We start from the raw sequence: 18517 nt of genomic DNA on the forward strand, positions 1-18517 counted from the left end.
AATGACTGTCAAACTAAATGCTGTTTAGAGTGTTTGGATGAAGTGCCCCCAGTTTATTTATTCTGCCAACCTTCCTCCTGCCCCCCCTCAACGAGGTGAATATATCAGGTGTAGAGGTGAATATATCAGGTGTAGAGGTGAATATATCAGGTGTAGAGGTGAATATAACAGGTGTAGAGGTTAATATAACAGGTGTAGAGGTGAATATAACAGGTGTAGAGGTGAATATAACAGGTGTAGGTGAATATATCAGGTGTAGAGGTGAATATAACAGGTGTAGAGGTGAATATATCAGGTGTAGAGGTGAATACATCAGGTGTAGAGGTGAATACATCAGGTGTAGAGGTGAATATATCAGGTGTAGAGGTGATTATAACAGGTGTAGAGGTGATTATAACAGGTGTAGAGGTGAATATAACAGGTGTAGAGGTGAATATATCAGGTGTAGAGGTGAATATATCAGGTGTAGGTGAATATAACAGGTGTAGAGGTGAATATATCAGGTGTAGAGGTGAATATATCAGGTGTAGAGGTGAATATATCAGGTGTAGGTGAATATATCAGGTGTAGAGGTGAATATATCAGGTGTAGAGGTGAATATAACAGGTGTAGAGGTGAATATATCAGGTGTAGAGGTGAATATAACAGGTGTAGAGGTGAATATATCAGGTGTAGAGGTGAATATAACAGGTGTAGAGGTGAATATATCAGGTGTAGAGGTGAATATAACAGGTGTAGAGGTGAATATATCAGGTGTAGAGGTGAATATAACAGGTGTAGAGGTGAATATATCAGGTGTAGAGGTGAATATATCAGGTGTAGAGGTGAATATATCAGGTGTAGAGGTGAATATATCAGGTGTAGAGGTGAATATATCAGGTGTAGAGGTGAATATATCAGGTGTAGAGGTGAATATATCAGGTGTAGGTGAATATATCAGGTGTAGAGGTGAATATAACAGGTGTAGAGGTGAATATATCAGGTGTAGAGGTGAATATATCAGGTGTAGAGGTGATTATAACAGGTGTAGAGGTGAATATAACAGGTGTAGAGGTGAATATAACAGGTGTAGAGGTGAATATAACAGGTGTAGAGGTGAATATATCAGGTGTAGAGGTGAATATATCAGGTGTACAGGTGAATATATCAGGTGTACAGGTGAATATATCAGGTGTAGAGGTGAATATATCAGGTGTACAGGTGAATATATCAGGTGTACAGGTGAATATATCAGGTGTAGAGGTGAATATATCAGGTGTACAGGTGAATATATCAGGTGTACAGGTGAATATATCAGGTGTACAGGTGAATATATCAGGTGTACAGGTGAATATAACAGGTGTAGAGGTGAATATATCAGGTGTAGAGGTGAATATAACAGGTGTAGAGGTGAATATATCAGGTGTAGAGGTGAATATATCAGGTGTAGGTGAATATATCAGGTGTAGAGGTGAATATATCAGGTGTAGAGGTGAATATAACAGGTGTAGAGGTGAATATAACAGGTGTACAGGTGAATATATCAGGTGTAGGTCTCTCCTTCCTTTCTAAAACACTTGAACGTGCTGTATCCAACCAACTTACTGCTTATCTCTTACAGAATGACCTCCTAGACCCCAATCAGTCAGCCTTCCGGACTGGCCACTCCACAGAAACGGCCCTCATTGCGGTCACAGAGGCACTTCACTTAGCAAAAGCGAAAGGCCTCTCCTCTGTCCTGATTCTCCTAGATCTATCTGCAGCCTTCGACACAGTCAACCATCAGACATGGCTGACATCATACCTCAATGACCGCTCCTACCAAGTGTCATGGAGAGGGACTCTGTCGGCCACCCGCCCCCTCCGGACGGGTGTCCCCCAGGGCTCGGTCCTAGGACCCCTTCTCTTCTCCCTCTACACTAAATCACTGGGTAACATTATCACGTCTCATGGCTTCTCATATCATTGTTATGCCGATGATACTCAACTCTTCCTCTCCTTCCCTCCCTCAGATATCCACGTCTCTGAGCGGATCTCGGCCTGTCTGTCCGACATCTCCGCCTGGATGACGACCAACCACCTCAAACTGAACCTAAGCAAAACAGAATTGCTCCACCTGCCGGCCAAATCCTCCCCCCTGACCGACCTCTCCATCACAGTCGAGAATGCAGCTGTGACCGCGTCGCCGACCGCCAAGAACCTTGGTGTTGTCCTCGATGACCAGTTGAACTTCTCTGCTCACATCGCAGCGACAACCAGAACCTGCAGATTCCTCCTGAGCAACGTCAGAAGGATACGCCCCTTCCTGACAAAAGAAGCCACCCAACTCCTCGTCCAATCAACAGTCATCTCCCGCCTCGACTACTGCAACGCACTGCTAGCTGGCCTCCCGGCCACTGCCACCAAGCCTCTTCAACTCATTCAAAATGCAGCGGCCCGCCTGATCTCAAACCTACCGAAGTCGGCCCATGTCACCCCACTTCTTAGGGACCTGCACTGGCTCCCCATTGCTGCACGTATCCGCTTCAAGGCCCTCGACCTAGCATACCGTGCGGCAAAGGGAACCGCTCCCGCCTACCTCCGGTCAATGGTCTCTAACTACACACCCTCAAGACCCCTACGCTCTGCATCTTCTGGCCGCCTCAGATCTACTCCTATCCAAGCTCCCGGAGGGTCATCAAAGAGAAGCCGCCTATTCTCAGTCCTTGCCCCACAATGGTGGAATGAACTACCCATCCCAGTTAGGACAGCCGAATCCCGTCCAATCTTTCGCCGTCGACTAAAGACTCACTTCTTCAACCATTATCTGAAATGATATATAAAAAAAAAAAAAAAAAAAATCTAACCCCGACTAACCTTAATGTCATGCACTTGTCCTAATAAACTAACCTACACTGTAACACGCAACACTTTGATGAACATTGTTACTCAGCTGATAGAGTTATACCCTTCTTGCTGTCTTGTCGCACAGAACTTGTAAGTCGCTTTGGATAAAAGCGTCAGCTAAATGACTAAATGTAAATGTAAATGTAGGTGAATATATCAGGTGTAGGTGAATATAACAGGTGTAGAGGTGAATATATCAGGTGTAGAGGTGAATATATCAGGTGTACAGGTGAATATAACAGGTGTAGAGGTGAATATATCAGGTGTAGAGGTGAATATAACAGGTGTAGAGGTGAATATATCAGGTATAGAGGTGAATATAACAGGTGTAGAGGTGAATATATCAGGTGTAGAGGTGAATATAACAGGTGTAGAGGTGAATATATCAGGTGTAGGTGAATATAACAGGTGTAGATGTGAATATAACAGGTGTAGAGGTGAATATATCAGGTGTAGAGGTGAATATATCAGGTGTAGAGGTGAATATAACAGGTGTAGAGGTGAATATATCAGGTGTAGAGGTGAATATATCAGGTGTAGAGGTGAATATATCAGGTGTAGAGGTGAATATAACAGGTGTAGAGGTGAATATATCAGGTGTAGGTGAATATAACAGGTGTAGATGTGAATATAACAGGTGTAGAGGTGAATATATCAGGTGTAGAGGTGAATATATCAGGTGTAGAGGTGAATATATCAAGTGTTGATAGCGTAGGCCTAACATGGACCCAAACAGACTTGTCCTGTAAATCTGTCATTGTAATATAATTAAGATTCAGACAAAGGCAATCAGTCAAAGGATAAAAAAGAGATTTAATAACATATTAATTTCGGACAATACAATACAGTACAAAATGCCATATTAGCTATGGATACTGTAGAACACAAACAATCTCAGCAGCACCAAGACAACAACTGGTCGCATGTCAGTTTCTTATTTCATTGGTTACTGGTCACCAGTGTTGTAGTCGAGTCACGAAGTCTCGAGTCGAGTCTCGAGTCCCCAGTGTTCAAGTCTGAGTCCAAGTCCGAGTCACCAAAGAAGAGCCCGAGTCGATTCCCCGTTACCCTAGTCCGAGTCCAAGTCATCGAGGTTGAGTCAAAGAGCTGACATACAAATAATAAACTACTACATTAAACTACATTAACATAAATGACACAGTGGTCACCGTTTCAAAGGGAGTTTATTTACTTTGTGACACAATAGCAAAACAAATGCACTAGCCGTCAATATCTTATGCCAAATGATTAGGGCCTATTACAAAAAAAAAATTATTTATCAATTAACAGGTCCTCGTCTGCACCTTCCGAGTCCAAATGCAGTCAATGCTCGAGTCCAAGTCCAAGTCCGAGTCATCGGTGCTCAAGTCCAAGTCGAGTCACGAGTCCTGAAAGTCTTCAATGTCCCCGATTGTGAACGAAGACCCCAGACCTGTGTCTTGTGTGACTCTTTAAGACAAACACGGGCTTGTACCAAATGCAAGTCAAAATCTTCTGATCGAAGCTTTGAATATTTGCCCCGTCATACTGTATATTACATAATCATTATTTGGTCTCCTTTTTTTATTATTATTATAATTATTTTTTACAATAAATGGGAAACCTAACGATATCCTCGATCATTTCTCTGAACACTCCTCCTGTGTTCCCGTATACGTCCTGTGTGTGTGTGTGTGTGTGTGTGTGTGTGGGTGTGTCCGTGTCTGTGTGTGTGTGTGTGTGTGTGTGTGTGTGTGGGTGTGTCTGTGTGTGTCTGTGTGTGTGTGTGTGTCTGTGTCTGTGTGTGTGTGTGTGTGTGTGTGTGTGTGTGTGTGTGTGTCTGTGTGTGTGTGTGTGTGTGTGTGTGTGTGTGTGTGTGGGTGGGTGTGTCCAGGGAGTGACCCCAGGTCTCTGCACTGGCTGCTGTCACACAGACTGAACGGCCCCCCAGTGAACAGCCGTGGCCCCTGCTAACCCCAGACCGTCTCCTCCACGTGACATAACAGTGTCCGACCTCCAGCGGCGCTAGAGAGCACGCCTGTTGACGTTGAAGATTTTGACAGAGTGGTCCGCGCCGGCGCTGGCCAGCTGGACCCAGGAGCTTTCTTCTTCTTCTTCTTCCTCCTCCTCCTCCTCCTCTCTCTCTCCTTCCTTCTCTCCGCTCGAGCCGACCCCGACGTGGCCCCCTCCTCCTCCTCCGCCCGCCCGGCCGGTCTTGGGCCTCCAGCGAAGCCTTTTGACCGTCAGGGTGTGGCTTTGTCTGAGAGAAGAACGTTTGGGTCAAGGAGAAAAAACTAAAACAAGGGGAAAGTATTGTGGGAGGCCTGGTGGAAGAGTGGTGTAGGAGAGAGCTCTTTGATAAGAGACCCAAAAGGTCTCATTCCCTCTCTTTGATGTAAATTACATTATCCTGAGTTCATACAACCCTTTTGTGTTCAACACCCCATCCTTACTCTCTTAACACCTCACCCCGCCCTCCTTTCCATATCAACCAACCCCCCCCCCCCCCCCTTATATAAAAATATAAATAATAACTGTTGATTGCATGTCCTCTTTATTGCTGCTCCATTCAATAGAAGGCCGGCCACTCGCACACACCCTGAGGCCAGGGGCCTTCCTCCACAGCCATAAAGGAGAACAGAATGGCTGCCGCCAGGGCTACCAGGGCTACCAGGGCTACCAGGGCTACCAGGGCTACCGCCGAGTTCCTGTAGCCTTCATCAATGCTGCCCATGGCCGGGAGCAGCCTTTAACCCTTTCACTACCACACGACAGAAGGTTAACCTTTCACTACCACACTACAGAAGGTTACCCGTCTGTAGTGTGGTAGTGAAAGGGTTAACCGTCTGTCGTGTGGTAGTGAAAGGGTTAACCGTCTGTCGTGTGGTAGTGAAAGGGTTAACCGTATGTAGTGTGGTAGTGAAAGGGTTAACCTTCTGTAGTGTGGTAGTGAAAGCTTAACCTTCTGTAGTGAAAGGGTTAACCTTCTGTCGTGTGGTAGTGAAAGGGTTAACCTTCTGTAGTGTGGTAGTGAAAGGGTTAACCGTCTGTCGGGTGGTAGTGAAAGGGTTAACCGTCTGTCGTGTGGTAGTGAAAGGGTTAACCTTATGTAGTGTGGTAGTGAAAGGGTTAACCTTCTGTAGTGTGGTAGTGAAAGCTTAACCTTCTGTAGTGAAAGGGTTAACCTTCTGTCGTGTGGTAGTGAAAGGGTTAACCTTCTGTAGTGTGGTAGTGAAAGGGTTAACCTTCTGTAGTGTGGTAGTGAAAGGGTTAACCTTCTGTAGTGTGGTAGTGAAAGGTTAAGCTTCTGTAGTGTGGTAGTGAAAGGGTTAACCTTCTGTAGTGTGGTAGTGAAAGGGTTAACCTTCTGTAGTGTGGTAGTGAAAGGTTAAGCTTCTGTAGTGTGGTAGTGAAAGGGTTAACCTTCTGTCGTGTGGTAGTGAAAGGGTTAACCTTCTGTAGTGTGGAAGTGAAAGGGTTAACCTTCTGTAGTGTGGTAGTGAAAGGTTAACCTTCTGTAGTGTGGTAGTGAAAGGGTTAACCGTATGTCACGTGGTAGTGAAAGGGTTAACCTTCTGTAGTGTGGTAGTGAAAGGGTTAACCTTCTGTAGTGTGGTAGTGAAAGGGTTAACCTTCTGTAGTGTGGTAGTGAAAGCTTAACCTTCTATAGTGTGGTAGTGAAAGGGTTAACCTTCTGTAGTGTGGTAGTGAAAGCTTAACCTTCTGTAGTGAAAGGGTTAACCTTCTGTCGTGTGGTAGTGAAAGGGTTAACCTTCTGTAGTGTGGTAGTGAAAGGGTTAACCGTCTGTAGTGTGGTAGTGAAAGGGTTAACCTTATGTAGTGTGGTAGTGAAAGGGTTAACCGTCTGTCGTGTGGTAGTGAAAGGGTTAACCTTATGTAGTGTGGTAGTGAAAGGGTTAACCTTCTGTAGTGTGGTAGTGAAAGGGTTAACCTTCTGTAGTATGGTAGTGACAGCTTAACCTTCTGTCGTGTGGTAGTGAAAGGGTTAACCTTATGTAGTGTGGTAGTGAAAGGGTTAACCTTCTGTAGTGTGGTAGTGAAAGCTTAACCTTCTGTAGTGAAAGGGTTAACCTTCTGTCATGTGGTAGTGAAAGGGTTAACCTTCTGTAGTGTGGTAGTGAAAGGGTTAACCTTCTGTAGTGTGGTAGTGAAAGGTTAAGCTTCTGTAGTGTGGTAGTGAAAGGGTTAACCTTCTGTCGTGTGGTAGTGAAAGGGTTAACCTTCTGTAGTGTGGAAGTGAAAGGGTTAACCTTCTGTAGTGTGGTAGTGAAAGGGTAACCTTCTGTAGTGTGGTAGTGAAAGGGTTAACCGTATGTCGCGTGGTAGTGAAAGGGTTAACCGTCTGTAGTGTGGTAGTGAAATGGTTAACCTTCTGTAGTGTGGTAGTGAAAGGGTTAACCTTCTGTAGTGTGGTAGTGAACGGGTTAACCTTCTGTAGTGTGGTAGTGAAAGCTTAACATTCTGTAGTGTGGTAGTGAAAGTGTTAACCTTCTGTAGTGTGGTAGTGAAAGGGTTAATGAGTCTGATCAACTTGAGATGAATTCCGGGTGTGTGTTAACTTAGACCCACGGAAATGACGCAAGCTAGCTCTCCATCGGTTCTGAAAGCGGCGTGTCGAGAAATGAACAGCTTGCTGGAAGAAAATAGTCACCAATCAGTGGTGGAAGAAGTACACAGTTCCTTTACTTATGTAAAAGTAGACATAACCAGATAAATGAGTACTCTGGTAAAAGTAAAAGCCCTCCATTCAAATTATACTTAAGTAAAAGTAGAGAAGTATTTATCTAAAGTAGAAGTATGCATTTTACATGACGTATCCATTGACCTCTATAGGTTGTGTTAAAGTGGTATGTGGTCCAGTTATGGTGCTCTGATTAAAGGTCATGTTAAAGTGGTATGTGGTCCAGTTATGCTGCTCTGATTAAAGGTTATGTTAAAGTGGTATGTGGTCCAGTTATGCTGCTCTGATTAAAGGTTAAAGTGGTATGTGGTCCAGTTATGCTGCTCTGATTAAAGGTTATGTTAAAGTGGTATGTGGTCCAGTTATGCTGCTCTAATTGAAGGTTATGTTAAAGTGGTATGTGATCCAGTTATGCTGCTCTGATTAAAGGTTATGTTAAAGTGGTATGTGGTCCAGTTATGCTGCTCTGATTAAAGGTGATGTTAAAGTGGTATGTGGTCCAGTTATGCTGCTCTGATTAAAGGTTATGTTAAAGTGGTATGTGGTCCAGTTATGCTGCTCTGATTAAAGGTTATGTTAAAGTGGTATGTGGTCCAGTTATGCTGCTCTGATTAAAGGTGATGTTAAAGTGGTATGTGGTCCAGTTATGCTGCTCTGATTAAAGGTGATGTTAAAGTGGTATGTGGTCCAGTTATGCTGCTCTGATTAAAGGTTATGTTAAAGTGGTATGTGGTCCAGTTATGCTGCTCTGATTAAAGGTTATGTTAAAGTGGTATGTGGTCCAGTTATGCTGCTCTGATTAAAGGTGATGTTAAAGTGGTATGTGGTCCAGTTATGCTGCTCTGATTAAAGGTTATGTTAAAGTGGTATGTGGTCCAGTTATGCTGCTCTGATTAAAGGTTATGTTAAAGTGGTATGTGGTCCAGTTATGCTGCTCTGATTACGTCTTGAAGTTGACAGGCTTCAGATTTTAAAGTACATAATCTTCATATATCTTTGCCATGTTTTCTATGCTAAATCTTTTTCTTCAAAGTAACTAGTAACTGATGGGTTCAGATAAATGTAGTGTAGAGTAAAAGTATAAAGTTCCCTAAAATTAAAACACTCACGTAAAGTACAAGTAGCTCGAAATTGTACTTAAGTACAGTACTTGAGTAAAAGTACTTAGTTACTTTCCACCACTGTCACTGTGGTGATGTGGTGGTGTCTCGTCTCTCGTGACATCGTGAATCCCTGTACAGGATGTATCCGTGTGTTACCATGGCGACGGGCTGTCAGTGTTCCGTCAGACAGGGGCGTGCGTTTATATTGAAGTTACCATGGCGACGGGCTGTCAGTGTGCCTTCAGACAGGGGCGTGCGTTTATATTGAAGTTACCATGGCGACGGGCTGTCAGTGTGCCTTCAGACAGGGGCGTGCGTTTATATTGAAGTTACCATGGCGACGGGCTGTCAGTGTGCCTTCAGACGGGGGCGTTTATATTTTTTTTGATCCACTTTTTCTTCCCATTTTCTATTTATCTCCCATCCCAATTTCATATATCCAATTCTTCCCTCCCCTGTCTTGAACGTTGCTAGACTATGCCTCCCACTGGTCGGTTCAAGATAGAAGCCTTGCATCACGTGTCCCCTCCGGTACACGAGGAGGCAGCCTGTCGCATCTTTTCACCGCAGCAGCTCGAACTCTCAGTGGCGAGGAGTAACTCGTGGGAGGCTCACGCTGCCCCCGGTACTTCCTGTTTCCGCCGCACCGGTGTCACCAAACCGACCTGTAGGAGTCGCTGTCCACAACGTCAAATCCCCATCCACCGGCTTTCCCACCCTCTAACACTTGCCAATTGTGTTAGTATGAACGACCGGCCAGCCGGTAGCAACGGCGAGAGCTGGGCTCGAACCCAGCATCTCCTGCGATAGAGGCGAGCACCTTGCCCACTGCGCCAATCTGCGCCAATCAGCCGCCACTACCCCCAGGGAATCAGGGAATCAATCAGAACGATTCGGGCTTATTGCACATAACACGTTTTATCTCGTGATCTATGGAAAAAGACTGGATTATCTTGGAAATGCGCGATGTTTAGCGTGTAATAAACTACAGACTACAGTGTGTAGAAACAAACAATTTTTTTCCATGTTGGACTACAAGTAGTGTCTGTCAAATGAGCCACACCATTGTCTCCACAGCTATAATACAGAACACACACACAGCTCTGCAAACATTGTGAAACACCACGGACATGATCATTTTAAGCTGGCCTTCTAGCGGCAGAGATGGGGATTAAGCGTGACACTGAAAGTGTTAAAAGGTTAACTTTCTCAAACAATCGCAATTAAGTTTCAATAATTTATCAAAGAGCACCTACGGGAGATTGCAATTCGAAACTGGCCCCTGTAAATGTCCTAACCCAACCCCCTCCAATGTACAGTTACCCCCCCACCCACCCAACCACCTCCAATGTACAGTCCCCCCCCCACCCCACCTACCCACCCCACCCACCCAACCTCCTCCAATGTACAGTTTCTTCCCCCTCAAATGTATATACTGTATAATGTATATATATATTTTTTAGACTCTTTTTGTATCACAAACAGTACTGTATTTGTAAATCTAGTATGTCATAAATGTATAGATGTAGCAGTACTGTCTATCTGTATGTCATGTATGTCATACATGTTATGATGAATTGAAAATGGGGGACCCTGATGTAAACAAGACGAAAGTCTTTCTCTGGTCTGCATCCCCTTAACAATTGTGTGTATTGAGCCGTACTGTATTCTGCAATCTGTTAATAACATTTTCAATCAATCAATCAATCAATCAATCAATAAATCAATCAATCAATCAATCAATCAATCAATCAATCAATCAATCGCCATGCAGGCACAGTTGTTTTGGGTAGTGTGTGTGTGTGTGTGTGTGTGTGTGTGTGTGTGTGTGTGTGTGTGTGTGTGTGTGTGTGTGTGTGTGTGTGTGTGAAGGATACGAGGCGTCCGTCTCCCCACATCTCCTCCAGTCGTCTCCTCCTCCTCCTCCTGCAGGCTCCTGGCTGGGACTCCACTTGTACAGCTGGACCCTGCCGCCCTCCAGACCCACTGCCAGCAGGTAGCTGTAGAACACACACACACACACACACACACACGCGCGCGCGCGCGCACAAGCGCATGGTTCCACAAATTATATGACATAAACAGGGAATAAAATATATCGGGGCCCAAGCAGCACTGAACACTTTGGGTGCCAGCTATTACCCGCAACTGTCTGCAGCGAGGCCACCACTAGTTAGATAGGGAACGGTCACCTTGTTTGTAGAGCAGCTATAACTATATATATATTTTTTTTATTGATCTTTTTCCCCCTCCATTTTTCCTCCGATTTTCTCCCATCCCAATGTTAGTCGTATGCCAATTCCCAATCCCCTTCCTGGTCGCTGCGCACTTACCCCCCACAGTCAGATCATCTGGGAGAGTGGAGGCTATCACGTGCTTCCTCCGACACACGTCCAGCCAATCAACCGCTTCTTTTCACCTGGCAGCGCGGATCCTCCCTGAGAGGGCGTAGCGTGTGGAAGGATCACACTATCCCACTCAGGTCCTATCCGCGTGTAACGGGTGTAAAACTCACTCCCCAGAGGCATCCAAACTGAGCGCTTAGGAGGGAATTCCTTTCTTGGCGCAGCGGTTTGTGATGTCGCCCGCAGTGCGGACGCCTGGGGTTCGACTCCCACTCAAGGCATGGTCGAAAACGTGGCAGGGGCGAGTTGCCTCTGTTACACTGGTGCCGTGACCCGGATGCCTTGGGTGGTGTGAGTTTAGGGGGGGTGAGTGTAACGGGTGTAAAACTCACTCCCCAGAGGCATCCAAACTGAGCGCTTAGGAGGGAATTCCTTTCTTGGCGCAGCGGTTTGTGATGTCGCCCGCAGTGCGGACGCCTGGGGTTCGACTCCCACTCAAGGCATGGTCGAAAACGTGGCAGGGGCGAGTTGCCTCTGTTACACGCGCTTAGCAGGCGCCCCGACCAAACTGTAGGAGTCGCTGTTTACAACGACCCGGACCCACCCCGCCAGCTTCTCCCACCCTCTAATACAGCCAATTGTATTAGTGTGAACGGCCAGCCAAGCTGGTGACAACCCCGGAGCTGTGAGCTGGATTCGAACAGGCGAATCCAGCTGCTATAACTATATTCTATATTATAGCTATGGATACAATACCATGGTCATTTGACAGTAAGAACCTTCAATTCAAGATGTGAAAAATAAAAATAGATCATCCATACATTCCCGTTTTAACCGCTCGTCCTGCCCGCCTGTATATTTTCCCCAACGGAGTTTCACTTCCGCGTTCGGTTTGCGCAATCTGATTGGCCACTGACGTTTCTCTCAGCGCCAATCGCGTTACTCCTAACTAACTGGTTAAGCTTGGCGACTCTTTCGAAGTCGCTCTCTGTTGGTTAAGGTTAGGGTTAAGGTTAGGGTTAGGGTTAGTTGGTTAAGGTTAGGGTAACAGCCTGCTGGCGCGATTGTTAGGAGTAACGCGATTGGCGCTGAAAAAAACGTCAGTGGCCAATCAGATCGCGCAAACCGAACGCGGAAGTGAAACTCCGTTGGGGAAAATATACACGCGTCCTGCCAGGAGAAAAATATCCAAGCCGGACCCATATAATCGACGCACAGCCCAAGACACAAGGTCTCAAAGGGTGCTCAATACCGCCGCCTGGTAGGATGCGGCCGGTACTGCACCTTCAGAGTCCCAGTATGCCTTTTACAGGCAAAATACAGCTCCCTGACATTTAATAGGGTATTAAAATCGAAAAAAAGGAAAAATGTACGACTTAGGCCCAGAAACGAGAATTCTCGTTAAGGTACACATAGCACCTCCTTCTCCATGCGGCTAAGCTGCCAATAGTAGCTTAGACAGAGCAATATTTGGCAATTTGTTTGGCTTTTCTCTTTGACATTGCAGCAATTCTCAGACAGGTCATGGTGCATTTATTTACATGGCCAAGACTTCCGAATATAAGTACACTATATCTAGAGTACACCTGTACCCAAGGCTGGTTATCACATCGAGCAATGGTTGGTATTTTATATACCGGAAAGCCTGGTCCATGTACAGGTCAAAGGCACAGCCTACTTCTAGGATTAGCACCCCCTTGTGGCTGGTGACAACAAAAACAACATCAGGTGTATTTGGAATATTAGCAAAGACATCATTGGTAAAATCAAACCATTCTCGTAGCACTCTAGTATGCTTATTTGATGTTTTGTACCGTATCTCTCTCTCTCTCTCACACACACAAACATAGGGGTGGGCGATATGACGATATTAAATAAATATCGGGTACAGTTCATAAACGATACACTTTTTAAACGTATCGTGGACATCGTGATCGTGTTCCTCACAATCCCTCACATCAGTTCATAAGCCGCCGCGGTTGAGATGACTTACTTTGGCGCAGTGCTTGCCTTTACTCTCTCGTCTCTCCCTCTCAAAGAAAAAAAATGCACACAGACTCGCCCCAACTTACGTCATGTACACGCCCATACACACACGCGCGCGCACACACACACACACCCAGAGAGGCGGTGCTACATGTTTGTTTGGAGGAAACATGGAACGGGGATATGAGAGCGTGAGAGAAATGGAGAGAGCTTCGCGAGTTTAAACGTTAGCCATACGTGTTTTATTAGAATCAGGAAGTGTCGGGGGCAGCGTGAGCCTCCCACGCGTTACTCCTCGACACTGAGAGATCGAGCTGCGCAGGTGAAAAGATGCGACTGCTGTTACCTCAAGTACCGGAGGGGACTTGTGCTATGTATGACTTAGTCCACATTGCAGCCGGCTTGTGGGAGGCAAGAAACAGCGTTTGTGACAGGGGAGGGTTGAATTGGATGATACGAAATTGGGATGGGAGAAAAATATAGAAAAATGGGAGAAAAAGTGGATCAAAAAAAAAAGCCATACGTGTTTTATTCAGAAACGACAATGGAATATGCAGGCGCAGAGGTGGATGAACTGGTAGCAGCCTCGCGTTCTAACCGTTAGCATTGCGGCTAGCGTAAATGAGCTAATAAGGCACTGGATTCATACAATAGCTTGATAGCTAGCGTCGAAATCCTCCGTGTGTCGCGTTGAAGATGACATCACGGCGCCCCAGCTACACTGACGGGGGGGGGGGGGGGGGGGGGGGGTACCGTCTTTATATCTATCTATGGGGGGTACTACCGAGTCGAGTAGGTACCGTGCAGACTGTGGAAAAGCGGCATAAGAGAATACTTCATAATGTTTCATGCAATTAAAAAGTAAATATATATATGATGATGATGCACACACAGCTTTAAAGTGTTTTGTTTACCAGTAGGATGTTATAACATTGCTGATAATAAAAATCATAAGTCTAAGCCATGAAGTCTCCTGTGATTTTATATGACTATATATTAAAAGTATAGGCGGACCATTCCTTGGTTACACGATTATTATTTTCTCACAGTAGTGTGTGTGTATTTTTGGCTAAAGTGGATAGAAAACAGTACTGTGCAAAAGTCTTAGGCACCCAAGAGTATGTATATAAATTGTCTTAGATGTTAATAAAAAAAATGTCTGTATTAGTGTGTCAGTAGACTACTCTTTTAGATTTTTAGAAATGTTTAATTAAATTATTTTTGAAAGCATCTTCATGGTTTAATGCAGACATGTTGCAGGGACTATTTTACTCGTCATGTTGGCGTGACTGTAGGCTTCATCAAGCATTTTTAAGGGCTTTAGAGGAAATATCAAAATATCGTGATGTACATCGTGTATCGTGACATAGCCAAAAGATATCGTGATATCATTTAGAGGCCATATCGCCCAGCCCCACACGCACGGACATAATACGGACATAATACACCAGTCATACTACAACACAAAATCTAGCTCAAGGATTGTCTATGGAGAAAAGGTGGGTTTTGATCAGTGATCAGAGTGTGTACCTGTGGTCAGAGCACAGTGTGTGTGTGTGTGTGTGTACTTGTGATCAGAGCACAGTGTGTGTGTGTGTACCTGTGATCAGAGCACAGTGTGTGTGTGTGTGTGTGTACCTGTGATCAGAGCAGTGTGTGTGTGTACCTGTGATCAGAGCACAGTGTGTGTGTGTGTGTGTGTGTGTGTGTGTGTGTGTGTGTGTGTCTGTGATCAGAGCAGTGTGTGTGTGTACCTGTGATCAGAGCAGTGTGTGTGTACCTGTGATCAGAGCAGTGTGTGTGTGTACCTGTAGGGTGCCCACCTGTCCTGCGTCCCGCTACAACAGAACAATGTCCAGCAATTCAACGATTATATTATTATTATAATTTTTTTTTTTTTTTAAATGTTGTTAATTCAATGCCTCGTTCCAATACCCTCTTATATTTAAAATGAAAAAATCGGGCGACGTCAAACCAATGCGCAGCCGAGCGGAGCAGCTCGACTCGAGTCACGCGCTGCCTGCCTGTCACTGTCAGACTGTGACAGTCCGAGGCCGAGGCAGCTGCAGTGTGTGACGTCACTCAAGTTGTCAGAAGAAAGACCGCCAATACTGATAGCTAGCTAAGAAAAACAAGAAAATGGAGCCCAAAAAAAAAGAGACTTTGCTCATTATAACAGAGACTGGGACAAGAAGTATACGTGGCTGAGATCCGTTTCAGATGATCCCCAAAAGGTAGAATGCAGGATCTGCCACAGGAGCTTCACCATCACCCATGGAGGAGAGGGGGACGTTAAGAGGCACGGTGATGGCGAGGCTCACAAAAAAAATTAACAGCAAAGGAATACTAACATGACTAGCTTTTTCTCGAAGCCAAAGGACAGCAACACAGACAAAGTCACAGCGGCTGAGGTGACCAGTGTCTACCATAACGTGCAGCATGGCTTATCTTACAGATTGTGGATCAAAACTTAACCCCATCATGTTCCCCGATTCAGAGATAGCTAAGAAGCTAGCATGCGGACGCACCAAGAGTGCAGCTATGGTTACAGACGTGCACCTGCATCAGTGGAGACATTATTGAAGAACTTGAATACGGCCAATGGTTGCAGGTAAACCAGAGTATCTTCCTTTTTTTCCCCAATTGCATCCGACACATCGAACCATGGCACTACCAAGTTATTCCCACTAGCAGTGCGATTTTACACCCCAGAGCTTGGCCTGCAAAACAAATTGTTGGACTTTCATGATGACCACAAGGAAGACTCTGATGCGATATTTAATCAGGTCGTTTCGAGGCTCGAGGAGAGCAACCTCGGCTTGGAACGGGTATCTGCATACTCCGCAGATAACGCCAGTGTGAATTATGGGGTACACAAATCTGTCTATGAAAAGTTAAAAGACAAGAATGGTGCAATCATCAAAGCCAACTGCGTGGCCCATATTCTGCATAATTGTGGGAGGAATTCAGGTGACAAGCTGAAAGTGGACATCGAGAGCGTAGTCACAAAGATATATAACCACTTTTCAGCATCCGCAAAACGTGTCCAAGAATTGAAGGACATTTTTGCTTTTGTGGACGAGGAGTACCAGACGCTTTACCGGCACGTACCAACACGGTGGCTCAGTTTGTGGCCAGCTGTCAAACGGCTTCACGACTGCTGGCCTGCTGTCAAAAGCTACTTTTTATCCCTTGGAGAAGACAACTGTCCATCAGCACTGTGGACGTTTTTCGCCAATGACGAGGATGGCGAGGGCGTGCCCTGTGAACTCCAGGCATACCGGATGTTTCTGCAGAATAGCCTAAAGCTTTTTTACGACGCAATGCTTGAAGTTGAGGGGGATGACACAACTGTCTGTGAGCTTTTCCAGCTCATGACCAGTCTAAGACTGAAACTTGAACAACGATCAAACAACCGTTATTTTGGATTCGAGACCAAAAAATAAAATACAAGTTTAAGAAGCACTGAATCAGGTAAGAACACAGTTAATTTAGAAGCTTGTTTTAATAAAAGCAACAAAAATGCAAACAATGTCCTGGATATCCTTACCGGTAATAGCGAAACTCGGCCCCAGCCTTTTTACATAATTTTCTCTTCTTGCATGATAAAATGCGTTTTAAGCCTATACTGGATATTATATTATATTTCATTCATGTTGTTAAAATAGCATAACATAAACATTCCATACTGACGATTTACAGCAGATTAATTGTGTCGTTGTTTTATGCTGCTGCTTTGCACACCACCTATACTATTATGACGTTATAGTCTAGAGTTAGTTTCTGCTGCTAACTTTATGCTTTTTCTATTTTTCTATTTCTTATTTTTTGTATCCTATTTTATTGATGTCACTCCACAGGCAGAGGAGCCAAGACACAATAATTGCATATAAATTGATAGTTTATTACGGAGCTGTCGGTCCGTAGAAATAATGTGGTCCGTAAAAATAATGCCAACATTAAACCGGTCAGATATAGACTCATTGGTTGCGCACGGCATAATCGATAGACCGAGACCGGTCTATATATATATAGATAGATAGATAGAGAGATAGAGATAGAGATAGAGATGGAGAGAGAGAGAGAGAGAGAGAGAGAGAGAGAGAGAGAGAGAGAGAGAGAGAGAGAGAGAGAGAGAGAGAGAGAGAGAGAGAATTTTCAGCACCCAAGTGCTGTCCACACCTCGTGTTGCCAAGCGCTATACATTGCACCTAGATGCCTATATACCTGTTATTCACTCTCAAGTAACACGGATAAAACATAAAGTATATCATATAATATATAAATAATAAATAAAATAAATATCATATTCTAAAAATAAACTGACGGGCCAGATATTATTGCCAATTTCGGCTGAGTTGGGGCAGTACATCCTGATTGACCTGGAGCTCTGCGTTGACTTCCTGCAGCTTCCATCACTGAGAAGCTGCGCCTGGCTCTTCTCCATCTGACCCACCAGACCCATGTCTGCTGCCCTCACTCATCTCTCTGCTTCTGTTCTGGGACATGATCGTGTCAAGTCGTCGTGTTATCCACACCACCATTCAAATCAGTTTGTAGATCATTAATCTGCTGTCTATATTGGTTGTAATTGAGTTAACAGTTAAGTTAACATATGTTAAGTATTTTTTACATACATGATTATGGCTTTATTGTTTTAAAATCTGCATTGTTTAAAAAATGTTGTGGGTTCACCAGACACATATTGCGGACACTGTGCTGTCTCGCCTTTTCTTTATGTTATATAGGGTTTGTGGAGACTTTGGGTCTCACCCTTTTTGTTATATGAGCAACTGAGTGATCCGCTATTCACAATAAAAACATTATTATATTGTGAAGATCAACCATCGCATTCCGTCTCCTCTCTTCTACACTTCACTGCTAATAATGCTCAGGAAAAGATGGCTGAAAAGACTTAGCTCCTGCTCTTTTCTATTAATGGAGTGATTTTATCAGCTTGGATACCAAGATTGATGGTTACCTGCTTAATGATGAAAGTGTGATTAAATAAAGATGTTGGTGACATAGACAGTAGCGGCTGAGAAGGTGATTGGTGAAGCATCTATACAGTTTAATAAGATTAATAACAAAATGTGCTATATATAGCCTACCGTCTGTGTCGAATATGAAATAAAGGCATTAAAATAATAAATACATTTCTTTAATTTTAATTAGCAATAAATAAATAAAAATGTAAATACCTTTTTTTAAATTAAATCCCCCCCCCCCCCCCCCCCCCCCCCCCTCACCTACGTGCCCCGCATTGTCCCGCAAAAGCAGTGCTGCTGTCCTGCGACTGAACCATTTTAACCTGGTCACCCTATGTACCTGTGATCAGAGCAGTGTGTGTGTGTACCTGTGATCAGAGCAGTGTGTGTGTGTACCTGTGATCAGAGCAGTGTGTGTACCTGTGATCAGAGCAGTGTGTGTGTGTACCTGTGATCAGAGCAGTGTGTGTGTGTACCTGTGATCAGAGCAGTGTGTGTGTGTACCTGTGATCAGAGCAGTGTGTGTGTGTACCTGTGATCAGAGCAGTG

General features: G+C 44.6%; 1 pseudogene across 1 annotated transcript in view; it reads right to left on the reverse strand.

Moving 5' to 3' along the window:
* Window positions 1–3768: 3768 nt before the first annotated feature.
* LOC311248548 (elongator complex protein 2-like) overlaps window positions 3769–18517 on the reverse strand; it is a 67020-nt pseudogene continuing 52271 nt past the window's right edge. The window contains exons 5-6 of the transcript XR_014621031.1: window positions 10527–10649; window positions 3769–5104 (exon numbers count right to left, since the gene is read on the reverse strand). The product of XR_014621031.1 is annotated as an elongator complex protein 2-like (transcript). The remainder of the gene's footprint in view (window positions 5105–10526; window positions 10650–18517) is intronic.

This window comes from Notolepis coatsorum, assembly GCF_963971535.1.
Source record: "Notolepis coatsorum genome assembly, contig: SCAFFOLD_642, whole genome shotgun sequence".
NCBI classification, from domain to species: domain Eukaryota; kingdom Metazoa; phylum Chordata; class Actinopteri; order Aulopiformes; family Paralepididae; genus Notolepis; species Notolepis coatsorum.